The sequence below is a fragment of the Channa argus genome, chromosome 21, assembly GCF_033026475.1.
Source record: "Channa argus isolate prfri chromosome 21, Channa argus male v1.0, whole genome shotgun sequence".
Taxonomy (NCBI): domain Eukaryota; kingdom Metazoa; phylum Chordata; class Actinopteri; order Anabantiformes; family Channidae; genus Channa; species Channa argus.
Window position 1 is genome coordinate 15834541 of NC_090217.1, and position 14437 is coordinate 15848977.

Genomic DNA, 14437 nt, shown 5'->3' on the forward strand with positions numbered 1-14437 from the left:
AGAAGGTGGTTAGAGGCATAAGCGTTGTCGTGTATGTTGGTGTGTGTGGCTGCAGGTATGCTGGGTCTCTTTCACTAGGTAATCACCATTGTGAAGGTTAAGACTGACATGAGAATCAGCAGCTCATTAGTTGGAGAAATGCACAATGCAGTGTCAATTTAGTTTTGTTCTACACACTTGTTTATTGTTTCCAGAGATGCCACAGTGTTAGCTGGTGACAGCGAAATGATTCGGGAGTGGTGTCAGGATCCTTGCACTTAAAACAGCAGCTGCCAAGCATTCCAGATCACCTTGGACCCTTTAATTAAAGTAAACAAAGCATGAAACTATTTAAATTAAATCATTTAAAACAAGTGTACCTGACATTAAAAGGGAAGATGTGGGGACTTTTGCAAATGGGAACTGACTAATCACCACTGGATTGCAGAAGTAGAACTAACTTTCTAAACAAAAACTAACCGCCTCACATCTGTACACCAACAACCTGTCAAGTTGCACTTTACGCATGTCTGTTTCCAATTTTTATCTTTTAAAGCAATTGAGCCTGAGTAGACAGGAAACATGAGGAAAGACATGGGGAACGACATGACTTTGGTCAGTTACCTTCACCTTTGACCACCAAAACTTAATCACTTCCTAATCCAATTGGATGCTTGTGCCAATTTATGGAGATGTTTTTTAGAAATGTAATATATGAAAAATGGGATGAATGGGCAATGTCTCTGGCCACAGCTGTCATCAGCACAAAGGTAAAACAACTGAAACATTGTCTTTAAAAGGGCACAATTAAGTAGCAAAACAAATGTATAGATAATATAATGGCTGGCTGGGTAAAAACATCATGTACTAGCCCTTTTTGTTTAACCTTATCTAGTGGACTATAAAAAGCTCCACAAATTAAGCATAATTTAATTCTTTGAGCTGTTTTCACTGCTTTCAAACAGTGTTTTCACACACAGGTCATTTTCTCTACCAGTGTATGTGGTTAGAAACCACAATACAATGATGTGCAGTGATCCTCACTGTGAAAGGGAATCGTCCTGTTAGTAACTAAGCTATAGCTTTCTAACACTCAATACACAGTGTTTTCCAACATCTACGTATTCAGTGTGTTATTAGTTTTACATATATTTATGTAAATCTACATAAATGTATTCATCATTTCACACCTGTGAGTAATTTCTTGCTCAATCTACGATTCACCTCAACACATCTTTTCAAGTGATTTTTAAATAGATGTAATTTTTTTACGAATAAATATAATGTACTGATTTCCACATAAATCCCTCTAAATCTACCTTCCCATTTAACCTTAGGAGTTGAGGTATCCAGAAATCCTCCCTTGACTCCATCCCCCTCTCCTGTCTTTCCCTGTTCATTATTCACATTAGCTACACCCTCCATTCTTATTTCAAGATTTTGACATCAGTTACAAGATAAATAATCCCCCTCCCTCTATGCTCCCCAGGCAACCTCTCACCCTCTCTGTATCAGTCTCTTCCTCTGTCTAGCTCAGGCACCCCCAGCATCTCGCCGGCTGTCCCTTGATGTTACTTTGTCCCTGCTCTGCCTCCTTGAACCGGTCTCATGGTGAAGATGAATTGAAAAAGAAAAAAGTGCCTGCTCTTTCATTCATCTACATACAAGCTGCATTACCACTCAATTACACGTAGATTACATTAATGTGCTTTCACCCCAGCCAAGCCTCCTCTGCACGTGCCAAACCCATTCTCCACCCTCTGTGCTGCCTGCATGGAGCATTATGACAGCACGTAATCTTGTGATATTGTGTCAGGATTAACATCAAATCTCATTATGGTGGATCATGGAAGGGAGAAGAATGGTGAAGGCCAGATTGGAATGTGTTGTGTATTCATGTTTTGGGTTTTTTTTTTTTTTTTTTTTTGCAAAGCTGAGTAAGAAAGAGAAAAAGACAGAGAAAAAGGGCGTGTTGGTTAATTTGCCACCAGGCCCCATTGAACACCAAGCACAGTCGAGCTATGTTGCATCCCAGCATGACAAAATACAGCACAGATCAAACAGCCTCCTTCGTCTCACCCCATCCACACCAAACATGTCTACTCTGTTAGCATTTTCCCCCAGACTGGCATACCCGTGCTTCATAAACCTTCCTTTTATTGCCAATAGATCCGTGGAGGTTGTAATTGCCTAAGTGATATACGGCCGATGTGAGGACGTGGCTCAATTTTGCTGCATTTAAAACGCTGCCGTTCCAAAGTGAAGCTGAGAGGAGCGCCTCGCCCTGTTAAATAAAACAGATTGTCAGGGCAAAATCATATTTCAACACATATACCCCAATTCCCAGAGGGGTGGATAGGATTGGGAGGGTGTGCTTTGTGCACACATTCAAGCGTATTCAGTCATGTAGATACACACCCTTAATTCCTTTGCTCTGCATTACAAACATACAAAAAACACACACGCACATGTTATAAAAATGCATAAAACAGCCCCAAAACGAATGCACACACACATTACCCCTCCCCCAGTGGTGCACTGTGCTGGTTATTGAGCCTCGGGAGCCTCACTAAATCACACTAAGGCCCCAGCAGAAATGAGGGATAACAGCACCGTGGTGTAACACGCATTGATTGCTGAATGCATCATCTTTTTATATACACAGCAGGGTTTGGGGTGTTGGGGTGGGGACCCCACAACAGGGACTGCATTGGGTGGGTGTGGAAGTCCTCCCTATACAGACAGGCAATGGTTGGGCAGATCTGTTTTTGTTGTTGCAATCCCATTTCACCTACATGAGGAGTTTTCACAACTGAGTAGTTGCAATAAATAGACAGACATAAATAAAATGGAAAACAGAGTGAGATGTTGTAGATCACACACAGCTTCCTGTGGCTCCTGAGCTCAGAGACCGTTCGACTGTGATAGATAGAGATGTCATCTGGGTGTATTTACCTTTAATCGGCTACACTGTATCTCAGAAATGCAGCATATTAGAAAATAAATACCTGATACTTGAATATTTGAAATGCTGCATTGTTCACATACAGTACCTAACATCAACCTCGTCTATAACCTGCGCTTGGTTTAACATTATCACATAAGGTCGAGGGTTTTTCTATGAACATTTGAAGCTACAGTGGTTCAGTTTAATTTAATGAAATAAATTAAATCAAAACAAGACTTGGAGTCTGTACCAGCCTTGTGTTTATTCTTTCATAAAAGAGGTGTTGAAGCAATTTAGTGATGACCTGCCATAAAACTGGAGACTTGCAGGTATTTGAGCGCGTTAGCATGCTCACATTTGCTAATTAGAAGGAAACACAAAGGTCACCTGAGGTTAATGGGAATATTATTAGTTTTGCCGTTATGTAGTCATTAACCAAGCTACTTGACAAACTGGAATGTTGAGCTGATGTTTGTGCCAGATCCCCAAAAATGTTACAATACATGCTGAGAGGGATGTCTAACACATTTCATGACAAGGTGTTGACACACGTCACTCTATATGACAATTATGAAGCGAGACCAAAGTCAAAAGGGTTTATTATCTAGGATCCATTATTGTCTGTACAAAAAAATGTGTCATTATTGATGACAAATTTCAGCAGATGGATGTCTATAGTGTAAGGTGAAGGCCTGAAGGGAGCAAACCCGTGTTCCCACTGTGCAACAATGTACATAATAAACACTAAAAATTCTCCTTATTAAAAAACTCAGCCTGCTGTCTCGTAAAAAAAAATACTTGTGTTATTATGTTATTTAACTAAACTACAAATCTATGTAAATTTTTGTAGGTAACATTGTTACAGCCCTGGATGATTATGTTTCCAATCTATTTAGTGATAAAAGTTAGTTGCAAGATGGTGGTTTTGGTGGATTTTGGGCACTTAAAGTGCAGTCTGTGTGTATCAGAGCCCTCTGAGCACAGGGAGAAGATGCTAATTGAAAGGCTCCAGCCAACAGGTGGAGTTGAACTGGGGACCGGGAGGCAGGAGCTCTAACCACTCCACCACTGTGCTAGGATTTTATATTTTGGTCGGTAAAAATATGCTATATGGAACCATTGCTGATATTTTTAGTATGAACCCATTTGCAAATTGGCATTAGTCCCATTAACTGTTAACATACCCTCAGTTTAATTAAACAGAAACATCATTTTTAGGAGATAGGGTTGATGAAAATATAATTACCACGCAAACAACCCCCTAAAAACATGCATTAAATCCCCTTGGTAAATGTAGACTCTATATGGGCAGTGTGGCTGAGGCTGCAGCTGATCCTGCTGGAGTTCATGTGAGTCTGCCCTAGTGAGTAGTCCTGAGCCCTCTGGTGGTAGGTGGAGGTGAGGTGGTGGTGGCTGCATCAAGTGATGCAATCAGTGGTCTGAACACATGCAGTGAATGCGTGGGATGATGGGAAATAGAGGACTTGGAAAAAGACTGGACCTGGGAGGCGTGAATGAATGTCGCTTAATCTCACTGTTTAACTTCAATTCAACTAGCAAAGATTTTGACACAAGAATACGAAGGCTGATGCAGGAGGGTTGAAGCCTGCCCCAAAAGTCATCTGACAAGAGGGCTGAACCCACTACTTCAGAAAACTGACAATAATGTATTAAGAGGAAAGAAAGGATGAGAACCAGATCATATGACAGATTAAGCAAGGGGAAAGCTTTTTATGGATTTAGAGTAAGTTTGGAATTAATGTACTACGGCATCACGAGTATGGGAGAGGGCAGGGTTCACTGAGATAAAAGACCTACAGGGGTAAATGTGGCATGTGTGTGTGCATGTGTGTGCGTGCGTGTGTGTGCTGACAATGTCCACTTTCCTAATGTGTCAATGCAAGGATGAATACCATTCTGAGCTGCAATGGAGCAATGGAAATCAAACGCAAAATCACAGAGAGGCTTAGCTGAGACACTTTGGTGGCTAAAATTAAGAGGGTGAAGTGACACATATTGGCAAGAATGAATAAGATGAGGTTCCCATTCTTAGCTAAAGAGACGGTGATTCATGGGTGGAAATGCAGGCATTGATTTGAAGCAAGCCAATACACCCAATATCAGAAATCATACAGTGGTTGTTTTTTTAGGTAATTTTTGTATGGAATGAGAGCTCATGGTTAATACACATGCAAACAGAAAAAGCACTAGCAAATGAAAAAAAGAACCTTATCAATTTGACAACACAGGCACAACATTAAGGAGCACACTGCAAAAGCCGCAAACATCCAAATTAAGAAGCGCAGTGAAAAAAAGCTACAACAATGCAACCACAAGGGGGCACAATCCAATGTCTTCTTGTGTTAGTCCCAAGTCTGGATAAATGCAGAGGGTTGAGTCAGGAAGGACATCCAACATAATACACATGTCAGTTATGTGAATAATGACTTCCTGCTTAACAACAACCGCCACCGGTGCTGTTGACCTTCAGGGCTCTGGTGGAAATTGGGCTACCATTGGTCGGAGAAGGAAGGAGGAAGGTGTGTGAAGAGGGAAGCCAAGAGTAGGGACTTTGAATGTTGGGACTATGACAGGGAAGGTTAGAGAGCTGGTTGACATGATGCAGAGAAGGAAGGTGGACATACTGTGTGTCCAGGAGACCAGGTGGAAAGGTAGCAAGGCTTGAAGCTGGAAAGCTGGAAATTAAAGGTGTGATGGTGTCATTGTTGTAGAGCGGAGGTAGAAGCACTCAGGTGGACTACATGAAGAGGATTAAGGCAGAGCAGAAGACGAAGTTGAAAAAGGAAGAATGTTGTGTAGTTTTCAGGGAGGAGCTGAGACAGACTCTGGGTGGTTTGGAGGTGCTTCCAGATGACTGGACAACTACAGCTAATGTGATCAGGGAGAGGGTCCTCTGTCTGTCATCGGGAAAGAGGAAAGTGGACAAGGAGACTTGGTGGTGGAACGAGGAAGTTCAGAAGTGTATAAAGGGAAAGAGGTTAGTTAAGAAGAAGTGGGACACTGAGAGGACTGAAGAGAGTAGACAGGAGTACAGGGGAGATGAAGTGGAAGTGTCTAGGAGAGGTGGCAGTAGAGTTTCTGACTAGTTTGTTTAACAAGATCTTGGATAGTGAGAGGATGCTGAGGACTGGAGGAGAAGTGTACTGGTGCCAATTTTTAAGAAGAGGGGAGATGTGCAGAGCTGTGGCAGCTACAGAGGAATAAAGCTGATGAGCCAGGCTTCCTAGGAACATTGCTATGACACTAAAAACTGATTGACATTCAGATTCATAAATGCATTTTTAGTTGATCCTGGAGCCATTTCCACTGTGTTGTCGCTTATCGCAGCTCCTTTCTTAACGCTGCGCTTGTGTGGTTGTTTTTTTTTGATCGTGTTTAGTTAATTTTCATGTTTTTTCTCGATGTGCATTGCTGTGAGCTCACAGGGCCACCGTATTTTTGGACAAACTGAATCTCATCAAATGGTTTCTCGGTTTTTCCGATCCACACACGTTACACTCACTGAGACATTGATGTAAAACAACTTGGAACGTCTCTGTGCAACAGGAAGGTGCAAAGCTACAAAAATCAGACCTGAATCCCACTCACCAGGAAAACTGTGTATTGGAAGTAACTAAGGTGTCTTGTAGCCGAGTACGTGCAGACAATATCAATGCTGAAATCCCAGTGTAGCCACATTCCGACTACACTGATTCAGTCGAAGCATGAGATGAGTATTTAGCTGCTGTCTGTGCTGAATTTCTGGTCTGTGTGAGAGCTTGAAATAACAACCTTTATGTTGTTGATCAGTCATGAAACGCACGAGAAACATCATACAAACGTGCAGTTGATATTCTAGGAGTTTATAGTGAACAGAGTTTACTTTTTAATCTTTTTCTTTTGCTCCAACTTGCTTTTGACTGTGCTCTCAGTTTGTCGGCTGGGGAATAAAGAGATCTTGCAGCCAGCCACTAGAAAACTGCTGATACGCTTGAAACTTTTAAACTCTTTCTAAGTCTAAGCACTCAGTCCAAAAAGCAGCCAATGGACGAAGTTTGGGTATGTGAGTGGAGGTAGTGCATCAGGGTTGATAATCCTGTGGTGTGATGCCAAGTCATATGGGTCTAGCACACACACACACACACACACTCTCTCTCTCTCACTAAGGAGAACACACCCCAGTGAAGTGGAACAAAGTTCCTTATCAGTGACTGAGTTTCCTTCACTGGTCCTAACTCTGGAAATACACCAGATCCTAGAATTATGTGATTAATTTTTAAATAATTAATAATTATTATGTATTTACTGACTAAATTATGAGAAATGTCTCCAGTTCTTTTTCTTTTGTGAATGCAATGTGCATATCACAATGTAGCCACTCGTCCTGTTGCACCACCTTTCTGTTTCTGGTAGCTGAGGCACCCAAATTTATGAACTAAATTAATTTACTCACAAAGTGATGGTGGAAAAAGTAATTCTGGTGTTACTAAACGTCAGCTGGAGTCCAATTCAATGAAACAAGAAAGGACGTGTGATCTAAACTCAAGCAGTGTCCATGTGCTGTTCACAAGCAGCTTCAGGTGATATGAGCTATGCCTTGCAAAAAAATGAGATCTCAGAAGACCTACGATCAAGAGTTGTTGACTTGCATGTAGCTGGAAAAGTCCGTAGTTAGACAGTGACTGTAAATGGAGATGATTTGGTATCGTGTCTCCATAGATGTGGGCTCCAAAGGTACTTGAATAAGACTTGAAGGATTCACTGGAGTTGGTTAACATCCATGTTTATGAGTCAAGGACATGCAAAATATTGAAAAGGGCAAAGTATCCATGGCTGGTCATCTCAGAGGAAACCAATGGTCCCCACAGACAACATTGCAGGATGGCTGAAGTTTGCCAAAGACCACCTTGACCTGCCACAGCATTAGCAGGAAAATGTCTTTTGGACACATGAAACAAAAGAAGAGTTGTTTGGGAAGAACGCGCGCCGTGAAAAGAACATCCTGACAGTGAAGGACGATGGAGGAAGCCTTAAGATTTGGGGCTGCTTTGCTGCCTCCGGACCTAAACCACTTGCCAGTGTGGAGGGAAAATTGCTTCCCAAGGTTATCAAGGTTTCCTAGGATAATGTCACCATGGATGTATGAAGCAGAAGCTCAGAAAAAGCTGGGTGATGCAGCAGGACAATGACCCGAAACCCAGACTTCTACCCAATAAAGATGCTGTAGAACAACATTAAGAGATTCATTCACACCAGATGTTAAAGCAGTTCTGTAAGGTCCAAACTTCCTCCTGATTATTGTGCAGGTCCACTGTTTATAGGTGTGTATTTGTATATTTATGTCATTTTGAAATGAATTCTGGGATGTTTATAACTAAATTGCAGGTCTTAAAAATCCCATTTCTCCTCATTTCTCTCGGTGCACATGTAGAATCCAAACACTGATATAAATGGCAGAGGATGCCCTGCACTGTGTCGCGCTTTACCCACAATTCTGTGTGGAGGGAGGGGCGAGGTGTGGTGATGAAGTAGAACCAGGAGAGGACCCTTCAAGTCTTCAGTATTCCATTAGCCAGCCTGTGATGTAGTGCTTTACCACCTAACTTAACACACACACACACACACACACACACACACACACAGGAGACCAGTTTCCCAGCCTCCTTCTGACACCCTCCCCCCACCCACTGCCTCCTTCTCTACTTCATCCTCCTCCTCCTTCACACACACCTCACACCCTCTGCCAGTCACCATCCATCACACAAGACCTCCACAGATGGGCCTGGAAATAACACACATACACACATCTATCCAGTCTATACCCAGTTCCACCACACACACAAACACACACACACAGACACACACACACTCCAAAGCTCTTTACTCACTCTCTTGATATTCACAGTGCTGCCCAAACATCCACATACTCCTAGAAGCTCTCAACATAACAGTCTGTCTTTTTCATTCATAGAGCCCCCCCCAACACACACACAGACACACACAGCATCCCACTTATGTACACAAACACACACTCCACCCCACAAGCTCATTTATGTGAGACTCTATGTAGAAACCAAAAACCACCGTGGCTGAGGGGAAAACCCAAATTAGGACACAATTAGCATCATCAGATCTACCTAAGAGATGCCACCTCACACTCGTGCTGGCAAGGCAGACAGACATACGGCATCGGGCGCTGGTGGAGTCGGGCATGTGTGGAAAAAAAAGAAACACTTGTTCAGTTGCCATGCTCCTTAAAGGCTGCATCTAATTTCCCTACATTTCGGATCACTGCAAAAACAGCAGCACTGCACAAGAAATAAAGGAAAAGAACAGATATAGAAATATTAAACTCTTAAAAGTTGGTTACTAAAAGAAACACATGCTTCCTTTCCTTACTCATCAACAAGTAGACATCCAGTGCATGGCTCACCTTTAAATGTCCAGCCACGCACTAGTTTAAAGGAGGATTCCACTCAAAAACATATTCCACTCAAGATCCAGCTGTTAATCTTGTGAACGTGACCCATCCAATGTTCCACACACCATTCACATATTCAAATCTGCCTGGAGCCAGGAGGAAATAAAAAAAAAAAAAAAAAAATCCAACTGCGTATTATTAACCCTTTGGTCTCGGCTGGATGAGGTGGGATGGATGCAGGAAGCAGGAACGGGAAGGGATGCTGGTGGTTCACATCATGAAAGAAGTCGTAATCTGTGCATCGGGATGCTCTCGAGCAAGGAGAAGGCAGGCAGCGGTGAGTGAGTGGAGGATGCAAGCGCCCTCCCCTCACCCTGCTGACTCTCTCTCTACTTCACACACACACACACGCACACACACAGAAGCTCACTCCTACCCCCCGCCCTGCTACAGATTGCATTGCACTGATGAAATTTTAATGGTTCTTTTAGGAAGAATAATGAACATGCTGGTCCCTGGAGTTGTGTGTATGTGCGTAAGGGGGTGTTCCCACACTTCACAGTCCAACAGAGGCATGCAACAAACATGCATGCGTGCACACAGCATACTGCATGTGTGCGTCATCTCTCTATCTCGTTCTCTCTTTTACACACATGGACCTGAACATGCTCCCACTCAAACAACACAATCCTGCAAAGATTCACTTACAAACTCCCTCTTTCTTCATTTGCACACCACACACAGAAACACACGCAGATATACATATACCAAGCAGGCTTACACTCAGCAACATCAAATACTGCTACTGACAAACACACACACACACACACACACACACACACACACACACACACACACACACACACACACACACACACACACACACACTACTCCTGTCACACAGGAGGAATAGAGTGGGGGAGCAGACAGAGAGATCCAACCCATCCTCAAAATGTTATCTTGGTGCACACTCCCAGCCACACACACACACACACACTCCCTCTCTCTCTCTCTCTCTCTCACTAAGGAGAACACACCCCAGTGAAGTGGAACAAAGAGTGAAGAGGCAGCATGTGGAGACACCAGTAGGAACACCATGATGGAAGGAGAAGAGTGAAGCGTGCTAGAAAACACACTATATTCAACACACCTGAAGTCTACACAATAGGGGAGTGTAATAGAGTAAAATTAAATAAAAAAAACATATGAATAAAAGCAAATACATTACAAATATGTAATTAAATATATCCATCATCAGTTATATGAATCACATTTTAAGTTGTGCTAAAAAAATATTTTTGAATAGTTAAATTAAGTGAACATTTACATCTAAATCCAATTCGTTCCAACTTCGGTTCATATGCACAGTTAGTTTCTCAACCAAATAAATGGTAAGATGACAATATACTAAGATGTCTTTGTAGAATACAAATCTTCATTTATTGTTTAAAATGTACTATTCATTCAGTTTTAAACAAAACACACACACTGGCCAGCACGTACACACAGTGCAGTAAAGTGATCTTTACCAACTAGTTTGGAAAACTGTGAATTGGTTACTCAGCTGAAAAGAATGTGGTACGTCACACTGTGTTAACGGTTGTTGCTTTTTCTTGTTCGAATGTGATGGAGAGGAAACAGTACAGAGAAGGGGAGAGAGAACAACAGGTGAGAAAAAAAGGGGGATACAGCATAGGTACTGTATAATAAATCAACTTGAAAATGTTTTTCACAAACTGCTGCATTAATTTGATTTTGTTGAGTTAAGACATTGGTTTTTAGCGTGTGGAACCTTAAATATTCATAACTGAGGTATTTTAATGTGAAATACCTCATGTACCTTCTTAAATATAGTCCACTGATGTGTTTCGTAATAACATTTTTAAGAATAAAAGTTATTTTAACCCTCGACCCTTATTGGAGCTATACGTTTGCCACTATTAGGAAATCTTAATCAACCTAATTGCACTTGTTTTGACAGTTGTAATAAAATAAGTCTGGTCAAAAACACATGTATCGAAATCAAGCATTACGCCAAAACTTGAACAATTACTATCACTGGTTGGCACTGATTTATAAAAGCAGTTCTCTAGACATCTTTGCACAAAAACTTTCTTTGCCATAAACTTCATCTCCCTCATCTCAGGTTTCATCCAAAGTAATCTAGCAAGTATCGACTTTTTTTTTTACTTTCTGTATCTACAGTACTAGAGTGCAGTGTTTTTTGTTTTTTTTTATTTTAAATGTCAGACACACAAGAATACACCTCAATTCCAACTCACAGCTGCAGCAGAGATGTGCTTGAGAACCTCTGGTGTACGAACAGGACATAGAACAAAGGGACAGGCCACTGATTTAAGATGAGCAAACGAGACAGATATGAGACGATGGGTAAAAAGACTTATTCACAGTCTCTGTGTGAACCATATCAGCATTCATGACAGAAACCAGCAGTACAAAAAGAGAATACATAAAGGGATTTTTTTTTATTTTTTTTTTTTTACAATTTAACCTCGGTAGTACTTTAGCTCAAAAACACAGTCATATTCGTCTCACATAGCTCTTTTTTTTTTTCTTTAAACGCAAGTGTGAATTTTCTGTGCGTAGCCTGTCATTGTGGATGAAAAGACAGGGTGGCTATCAGGGAACAGTGCTTTAAATTCCTTATACATGCATGGACAGTTTAAGATGTCTCATACCGCAGATCCTGCCAGCTATTTGTTCAGCTACATTCACTTCCAAGCCGACTGCTACCTCCTGCAGCTCACAGTGTCCCCCCCCAAGTGAAATCCTTATGAAATGGCATGATTGAAAGTCTACCTGATACAGCAGGACAATAAAGCAGTTTGTGCTTAAAGTATCTTTATGGTTGAAAAGTTTTCTGGAAACTTTCCCTCATGTTAATAAAAAGGGGAGTAAACTCTGTGTCACCCATCTTGGCTTTGGAAATTGTGTTCCATCCTCATATTTCCCTAACACCGCACACTCCCCCAAAATCAATTACCTGTGAGGATTCTATACCTCTATCTACCTCAAAACAGTGGTGAAAAAAGGGGGAACTTTTTTTGCTGGGAATTCCCAAGAGGGCATGTTTGCTCACGGTGTCAAGGAGACTCACTGTTCAAAATGTGCCACTTGGTCTCACGGACTAAAATTCGGAAGCAACACAACGTTTGAGAGTCTGATAGAATACAAGCTACTCCCGTGTTTATGGATGCTGTTAGAGGTCTGTCAATAAAGATGGGGAAACCAAGGAGACGCAGCTTGAAAGGCACTTAAAAGCCAAGCGGGGGTCTGATGGGTATAGTCATGATGTGTGACATGTAAGTCGTCCTCCATCTTGGCATAGAGAAACAACAGCTTACAAGGTTCAGAACTTCCAAGGAGAGTAGATATCCTTCACGTCTGCTGCACAATTCGCATTATTTGACAACAAAACAATACATATTCCAAATGTTACCACCCATTATGTTTTTTTTTTCTAATTTCATGCTAGGAGTTACACAGATGTATGATGGGAATAATTATTATTTACTGTCAGAGCAAAATACAGCTGAGATACTAAACAACAGGTAAGAGTCTGCCCTTGTTGGATGTTTGCAAGTGTCCAAAAGTATGGAAATCACAAAATGATTATTAATTGAGCAGCTTACAGCCGACAGAGAAGCCAAACTAAAGGCTCACTGTGATAAATGACCTCTCTCAGAAATCTTACTCTCGTAGCATGCTGAAAGTACTAGCTGCCTGGAAGAAAGAAAACCAATCTCAAAGCTAACGGTATGATTTGAAAAGTATCGTTAGACATAGAATGTGAGGTTCTTTAAAATAAATGCAATATCCCTGATAGAAGTAGTTTAACCAGGGCGAAAGGAGCTCAATCCAATTAACAGGTTGTTGCTAGAAGTGACCTTTCCCTTCACTGTCGATATTGGCTTTCCCCCTTCCTGGCTCCCTGCTTTAGAGGCCATCATGGAAAACTCCATGATGGGGGGAGGGCATATGAAGAGCGGCCAGGCTGAAAGTGGTCACAGGTGAGCTGGGTCGTGTATTAAAGATAAGAAAAATGTGAGGGATCCTGGTTAATGACATTAGCAGCAGAGTGTGTGTTACTCCGTCTGTCTGTCTCTCTCTCTCTCTCTCTCTCTGGGTGACCAGGTGCAGTTTGGTTTTATACTCCCACATTTACGAGGGATCGTAATGGGTGGGTGCAGCTCATAACAAACGGGAAGCCAATTATATGTAAGGGCTTCCTGGGCCAGCTGCCAATAAGTTTTTTTTTTTTTTTTTATCTAGCTCTCAGAGGAGGAACACTGGATATAAATTCATAAACGCAAAAATTTGGCCAATTTGTTTTTAAAGTTTGAGTTTATTTCACTACGTTTTTGAAATCAGGGTGAGTGATATCAACAAAACACTCCATCTATCCCACGCAAGCTAGGGGAGAACATGCAAACTCCACACAGATGGGCCACAGCCAGGCGGGAATTGCAACTGGGGACCTTCTCACTGTGAGGTGGTGTTTAAAATGACATTATGTGATTTGGACATTTTGTATAATATTTTATGATAAATCTATATATAATAATTACATTTGGGAATTCATTATGAATGCCAGGGTGACTGATGGCCAATCGAGAAACAAAATAAAGCAAAGATAATAAAATAGAACATGAGATTAGATAAGATACGGCAAAATCCCTAACTCTGGCTAAAAACTGTTTTACAAACTATTAGAAATTTAAAATTAAAAAATCATCACCTTTGTTACGTGCTGGGAATACTTTCCGGATGCACTGTATGTATCTTCCCCCAGGTGGAGATGTGATGTATTAGCAAAGGCAAGATGCTCCACATGGCTTTGGCAGGTTGGATCCTAACTCCAGGCAATTTAACACAGCATTCTACATAAACAGAGTACAGTATACAGCCTGGAAAATGACAAAGTACCTGCGTTTTCACAGCCTTCCTTTAACACTCATCTGGGCACAAAACGCTGCAGAGGACAGATTTCATCCTCCAGTAATCTCCAGGTTAATGTTACCATTAGATTTCACAGTTGAAGCAGATGCCATGCAAACATGTCTTATTCA

General features: G+C 41.5%; 1 protein-coding gene across 2 annotated transcripts in view; it reads right to left on the reverse strand.

The window, feature by feature from the left end:
* nav3 (neuron navigator 3) overlaps positions 1-14437 on the reverse strand; it is a 361175-nt gene that overhangs the window by 272916 nt on the left and 73822 nt on the right. The window contains exon 1 of one of the 2 annotated variants that reach the window (XM_067489702.1): positions 9360-9504. The exons of the other annotated variant lie outside the window; for it this stretch is intronic. The gene's annotated coding sequence lies outside the window, so the exon portion shown is untranslated. Of the gene's footprint in view, positions 1-9359; positions 9505-14437 lie in introns of those variants that run through there. 2 annotated transcript variants of the gene reach the window in all.